Below are 7546 nucleotides of genomic sequence, written 5' to 3'. Positions count from 1 at the left end.
GCCAAGCAACAGGACTCAGTGGCAGAGTGTGCCAATCACCACAGCACCAGGCCCAGCGAGGAGCCAGCCCTGAGCAAAAGCTTGCTTGTGGAGAAGCTTTCAGTCAGATACCAAGTGCCACGGCAACCTGGCATTGCATCTGCTGCAAACTGCGGGACTTACCCAGAGATACTGGGGGCACTGAGCAGTAAAGGGACTCATGCCTGGTTCAACCAGTACATAAGCTTATATCTTTGTATGCTGTCACATAAATGTCAAGATTTTTTTTTTTTTAACCTGTGGATTAAAACACTGGCTTCCTCATTTTGTTCTTGTGCTCTCATATCCAGCTGCTCCTTCGATTCTGCCTCCCTTTCACCACTTCTGGTTCCTCCATAGATACTGTGCTCAGGTTGGAAAGGAAGAACATTCTCACCCACAAAATCCCGAATATTTTATCATTAGTTTATGAAACAATTAGTTTGACCATGTCCAAATTACTACAAGTTTTGAATGAACCTTCCTCATCCTCTTCCTCCTCATCATCACTGAGAAATAACTTGACAGAATGACCAGAGAACTGATACTGAAATTAGGAAGATATGGTTCAAATCCAGCCTGGGCCATTCATTGGGCAAATCATGTGGTCTGACCCAACCCTCACGCTATTTGGTAAACCCACAAGTGAGAGATGGGGTGTGATTTGCATTGGTGAAAGGATTTTTCAACACTGAGGAACTCACAGGTCCAGGCATGCTGCTGTTTGTTGTCATAGAAAGAGTATTTTAATTTTCCATGTACTTGACATATATGGTATACGTATCTATATGAATGAGGGACATTTCTAGAGACTTTTCCCCTGGGATTCTAGAACATGTTCAAATTTTCCCAACTCCTCTGTTTTCCCCAGATTCTTAGAGAATCTAGCATCCATTTTAAACTCGAAGCCTGGTATTGACTGAGGAGAATGAACAATGTCTTCCTGGATCCTATACAACTGTGGCCATTATTAATCAAATAAATGTTTGTGGAAAAAATCCTTGCCTTTCAGAATAAATGTTCTAGAAGACTTATGGCAAAAAATGTGTCAGTAACAATATATTTCAGTGCCTTGGTTCTCAGTTTTACTTTTAAAATATATGAGAAGCAATTTGTGTTTTCCCCTTTGATATGTTGTATATGCTTTCTTAATAGGATCTCTGCCACATTTTTTTGAGAGGGAAGGTGGATAGCCTTCTCATTCAGTCCCTGATGATGTTGCCATACAAGCTGATTATGGAGTGCTGAAGGTCACAAAGGTCCTTTCCTTGTTTCTATTTTTTGTTAATTTTCCTAAGTCCATGGGATTATTTAACCTAATATCCTTTAAAAGTAAAGCATTGTACAATTGAATGTCAAGGTGTTCATCAATGAATACACACAAACACATATGTACAGATACATATGCAAAAAAAGGTTCAATGAATATGTTGCACCCAGCAATTTTAATTGATTTAGTGCTTAATCATGAAAATGGATCACAATGACATGACAATGATGAAAGTGCTAGTGGTGATGATGATGAAGGCTCATTCAAGAGTTTCAATAATTTTTAAATGGTCAGGTTTAAGATTCTGAATGAGTTAGGGTTAAGAATTGTCCATAGAGTACAGAGCACTAAGTTTGGAGTTAGGAAAACCTGTTAAAATCAGATGAGAACTATAGTTTTATCTAGTTTGTGCTTCACTTGCAAGCATGATGGGATGTTTGCAGCTTGAGGGCATCATGCTTGACACCTGCTTTGTATATAGCTTAAGCACAGTGACTACCTTGTCGTGGTAAGAGCCTGGACAAAGGGTGATCACTGGACCTGGAGTCAGGAGGATCTGAGTTCAGACACTTACTGGCTGCATTGCAGAACGCATCCATTCCCACTACACGAATCTGAGTGTACCCATGATTTGCATTCCCTACAAAGATAGAAGTGACAGGGGCTGCAGAGGCAAATGTGACAGCCCTCTAATACCACAATTGAGTGTGTGACAAGGGGCAGCACAGGTAAAGGTGGCTGAACTCTTGTAGGGAAGCTGTCCTACCTGCCACACTAAGGGGAAGAGACACATGTGCCTGGATTCCCCTTACGTAACCTACCTGAATTGGGAACTTGGCATTGATATAATACTAACTCATCCCTCTTCTGCTTTAACCTATTAGAATCAAATCATTTCAAAATGTTTGTATTTCTTTTTTACTAAGTAATTAATTTATTGATTTTTACCTTTCAACATTCACTTTTATAAGATTTTCAGTCCTAAATTTTCTCCCTCCCTCCTCTCCCCCCTCACCAAGACAGCATGTATTCTCATATAGGCTATACATGTACAATCATATTAAATATATTCCCACATTAATCATACTGTGAAAGAAGAATCAGAACAAAAGGAAAATAAAAACTGCAAGAAAGGGGAAAAAAAGAAAATGGTGTGCTTTGATCTGCATTCAAACTCCATAATTCTTTCTCTGGCTGTAGATAGCATTTTCCATCATAACTTTTTAGTAAAATAATTTTTCAACAAAAGTTTGTCTTTTCACAAGTCAAGCCCAGCCCAATTTCAAACACAGATGTATTTTATGTAATAATGAAATCATTTAACTACATCTTTCCTCAGCCTGCCTGATTTGTTTAGGGTGAAGGCCCCATGAAGAATTTTCTTTCAATAGTTATATGACCCTGAACAAGTCACTTTACCTCCATCTGACCCAGTTTCTTCATCTCTATGACAATAGAATTATAGTGAAAATAATAATACCTGTCTTCCAGGGTGTTGTGACAGTAAAAATGTATATTATTTGTAAAGCACTTCATAAACCTTGAAGCTCTATATACAAGCTAGCTGGCCATCATTATATTCCAGAACAGAAGACTTTTTTTATACTTCTATAGATTTTAAGAAGTTATTCTTATGCCTGACATTTATGTAACATACAAAAAACAAAAACAACAGGGTATATTTAGCCTAGAGAACAGACATGGAGAGGCTGTTCATGGAGGTCTTCAAGTCATTGAAGGGCTCTCCTGTGGAAGTGCAGCTTTACTTGTTCTTCTTTGCCCCAGAGAGTACAATAAGAGTAATGGAAACATGTTGAAAAGAGGAAAACAGGAGGTGTCAGGAAAACCTAATGTGGAATGGCTTCTGTGAGAGTGGAAGATTTGGAGAGAATACTGATTATTCTATTTGTAGCCTATGTCCCTGGGGAAGCTGGGTCACCTGTATTAGCTTTAATGTCATCACCTATAAAATGTCAGAGTTGGACAAAACACCAATTGAGATCCCTTCCAAGCCCAACTTCCCAAGAACCCATGAGGCACTCATTATGGTATTAATATCAATCAGTCAACAAGCATTTATTAAGCACGTACCTTGTGTCAGGAAGTTTGCTAGGAGCTAGGGAAACAAAGGGAAAAAACAATTCAATCCCTTGTCTGTGAAAAAGTGAAGGTCGGTTTCGTTGAGTGTAGATTATCTATTGCTATCTTGGAGACTAGGGTCTTCCAATCATCAATTTAGAACAAGCCCGGGACAGGGCCATCAGTTCTAAAACCTCCATCTGACAGAGTCAGTTAGACATGGAGTCAGATCCTACTTTTGATATTTATTCTCTATGTGATGCTAGGCAAGTTACTTAATATCTCTGAGCCTCAGTTTTCACATCTTTAAAATGGAGATATGGAGGCAGCGAGGTGCTGTGGTGAGAGCCAAACTGCATTTAGGAAGATTCATCTTCTTGAGTCCAAACACAGTCTCAGACACTTAACTAGTTGTGTGACCCTGGACAAGTCACTTAACCCTATTTACCTCAGCTCCTCATCTGTAAAATGGGCTGAAGAAGGAAATGGAAAACCACTCCAGTGCCTTTGCCAAGAAAACCTCAAATGGGGTCATGAAGAGTCAGACATTACTGAAATGACTGAACAACAAAATGGAGATGGCAGTAATACCTGTAATTCTCCCCTCACTCATAGGTTATTATTAGAGGTACAGACCTAAAGGAGATAACAAGAGATCACAATTGAAAACCTCTTAGAGGTGATGAGAGCCACAAACACTGCTAAGGAAAAATGGCCATAGCCCAAGCTTCCCCAGTGCTATGCCTTGGAAAGCAGTTTTTAAAAATTAGTGCAAAAAGCCTGACAAAGAACTATGAGGTTGCCATGGTCCTGATGCCACCTGCATCCTGCCCACCAGATGGCACCCATTTGCACCTATCTCTGGCACTCTTTGGCTCCACCCACCCACTTCAGGCACTTCTTGGCTGACAGAAGGTAATTGCTTTCAGGGAAACACAACTGTCTAGTAGACAAACTTGCAATAACAGTGAATGGGCCAACTACCATAAATAACTGCTCATGGCCAGTTGACTCTGGGAACACAGAAGACAGTAAGACCAAGTTAACAGTCAACTGCCTGTCTCAGAACATGACACAGGAGGAGCTGAAAAGTGTCTTTGGGTGCACTGGTGAAAGAGAGTCCTGTAAGCTCGTAGGAGAAAAAATAATGGGCATAGCTTGGGGTATGGCTTTGTTAACTGTATCTACCCAAAGGATGCAGAAGAAGCTATCAACACACTGAATGGATTGAGACTTCAATCCAAAACAATGCAAGATTCCTATACTTGCCAAAGTTAGGCTCCTATCAGAGATGCAAATTTGTATGTCAGTGGACTTCTGAAAACAATGACCCAGAAGAAATTGGAGCAGCTCTTTTCCCAATTTGGACAAATTATTACTTCTGATATTCTAGTTGACCAAGCCACTGGAGTATCAGGGAGTGAAGGGTTTATTCTATTTGACAAAAGGATTGAGACAGAAGAAGTGATCAAAGTTCTAAACGGCCATAAACCTCCAAGTGCCACAGAGCCAATTACTGTCAAGTTTGACAACAATCCAAGCCAAAAAACCAATCAGGCTAACCTCTCTCGGCTGTACCGATCTCCCTAAAGAAAGTATCCTGGACCACTAGTTCAGGAGGCTCAATGTCTTAGTGGGTTTTCTCTAGTGACAGTTGATAGAATGACCAGTTTGGCTGAAATTAATATCCCAGAGCATGCAGGAACAGGGTAGTGAATTTTTGTGTACAACTTGGCACTGGACACAGATGAAAATATCATGTGGCAAATATTTGAGCTTTTTGGAGCTGTCACCAATATGAAGGTCATCCATGACTTTAACACCAATAAACGCAAAGGTTTGGGGTTTGTGACTATGATAAACTATTATGAGGCCACCATGTCAATAGCTAGCTTGAATGGAAACTGCCTGGGAGACGGAGAATTGTAGATGTCCTTTAAAGCAAGCAAAATGCACAAAGCTTAATGAGTTTATTGTCCTTGGCCCATTTATACATGAAAACTCTACACTAAATGCTAGTTAAGAGAAACTTTATCCATTACTAAATGTCTTTGGGAGTCAATATTGACGTAGGAAGGAAATGACTACTTAGCATCTTAAGAAATACGTGAGTTTTTATTGCTGGAATTTGAATTAAATCTTCTTAATATTTTTATGTTTGAATATGGACAAAAGGTACAGAGTTTTAACCAGTCACATCGCATTCCATTGCCTTCTTTGGAGATGGTGAACCTTGTAAAGTGTTTCACCTAAGGGAAGAAGTTTCTTTTCTTTTAGATAGTTGCCCAGAGTATGTGAGTAAATATGAGGCTTTGTGTTGAAACTCGTAAGTTGGTTGTGTTCCTTTCAGTTCTTTTCCCAGTTTGCTTTGTGTTTGGTTTACATTTAATGTATTACTATTATGTCTGTTCAAGGAAAAAAGAAGTATTTTGAAGTTTACACTTTCTTTATGAAGTTTAAAACTGTTTATTTTATAATTGTGAATTGGGATAGGAAAGGATAGAGCAACATTAAAAGCTGTAAAAATTGTAAGAATACTGGAGAACTTTTCATAAAGCAGTACCTTGTCAAAGAGATAAGAACCTCTTTGATGTGAGTTTTTAAAGAGACATCTATTTTTATAAAAACAAAAAGAAAGAAAATTGGAAGAAACTTTTTACTGGTCCTAGAGCATTTTTATTTTAGTTAAATAATTTGAGAAATCTCTTCATACAGCACATAGTAAGCTTTTAAAAATTGCCAGGAAATTTACAGTGGTTGGGAAATTTAGAAAGATTTATGATATAGGAATGTACTTTGGAGATCTTTGTATTACAGAAGTAGAATCAATGGGAACATTGTTGTTTTCAGTTTTATAATCATCAGTGGAGCCTCTAATCATACCGGTTATTATCTGAGACTTAGCTCATGTTGATTTGTGATTTTGAAACAAATAAAAATTTACAAAAATATATATAAGAGCAGGCAAGAAATTTAAATTACCAAGAGATAGGGGGAGGGATATATTCTTCCTAAAGAATTCCCTACATAGAGAGCTCATGGTGTTCAGTGGTGTACTTACAGTACTGTTTAAAGAAATGTTCTGTATTTAAAAAAAAAGATATTGCATACAACTTGTGCTGCAGCAAATTATCAAAGTGCTCCGGGTTGGAGATGTTCATGGGTATTTTGAAAGTTATGTTCAAGGCTAATGCCTGAGCTTCGTGTAATACAAATGAGACCTTGTGTTCATGAACCTTTCCATTAATTTGTCGTTGTTGTTTTTCTTCCTTACATGCCAAGTCATGTTCAGGTTTTGAATGTTTTTGTATCTTTTTTTTTTTAATTTTCCTTTGTAAATGGCGTTAACATGGTTACTTGCGGACCACATTTATTCATTTCTGTGGTCTCGGGGACTTGAATTTACAGTGCGTCAGATTTGTTGTTGCTTCTGTCTGTGGACACTCTAGCTTCAGCTAGTTGTGGTGATTCTACATTTTTGTTTATAAATAGGTTTGTGGTAAAAAAAAATTAGTAAAACCATAGATTTTGAACAAATTTCTTTACATGTTTCATACAAAAATCAGAAATGCCAGTATTCTATTTGACTTTGTGTAATGGTTAAACCACTGATTGGGGAAACAATAAATCTTTATCATGTATTAAAGAAATTTTAAAAATATGAGATATTTTAATTAGTATCTAGCTAATAGTGAATTTTTAAAAATCTGGGGGTAAAATGCCAGGATGCACTGACCAGTCTATAGTTACAGCCTGCTTTTTGTATAAACTGAGATGTTCATATGCTTCCCCTTAGAACAAGCAATATGCTATGCATAACATAGTTGTACATTATCTTTGCAGTTGCTGTGAGTTTTCATTTTTTTATTATTTAAATTGTTGTTATAAAATTTTCAGTATAATACAACACATATACTGTGAAACACATGCTAAAGTGAATAACCAGGTTTTCATGGGTTTTCACTCAATGCTATTCAGAAATCAATTGGCTTAGCACTCTCATATCTTTAGGTGTATTTGCATGATCAAAGTTAACCTTCTGCATTAAAAGAAAAAAAAACTTTAAAAAACCCACATGTATTTACTTTAAAAATAAGATTTTCCATATGGGAAAACAGTAGATACATGCTTTTTTCCCTATACTGTTGTAGCAAACCAAGGCATTGATGAGAAGGAATA

The 7546-nt window shown here is 37.5% G+C and overlaps 1 pseudogene; it reads left to right on the top strand.

Annotated features, from left to right (window-relative positions):
• The first annotated feature begins 4078 nt into the window (after positions 1 to 4078).
• On the top strand, positions 4079 to 5332 carry LOC110222656 (ELAV-like protein 2 pseudogene; annotated as a pseudogene).
• The last annotated feature ends 2214 nt before the right edge of the window (positions 5333 to 7546 follow it).

Source organism: Phascolarctos cinereus, unplaced genomic scaffold (assembly GCF_003287225.1).
Source record: "Phascolarctos cinereus isolate Bilbo 61053 unplaced genomic scaffold, phaCin_HiC Scaffold_2;HRSCAF=192, whole genome shotgun sequence".
Classification (NCBI taxonomy): domain Eukaryota; kingdom Metazoa; phylum Chordata; class Mammalia; order Diprotodontia; family Phascolarctidae; genus Phascolarctos; species Phascolarctos cinereus.
The sequence above is the reverse complement of the archived record's forward strand: the minus strand, read 5'-3'. Positions and strand labels throughout refer to the sequence as shown.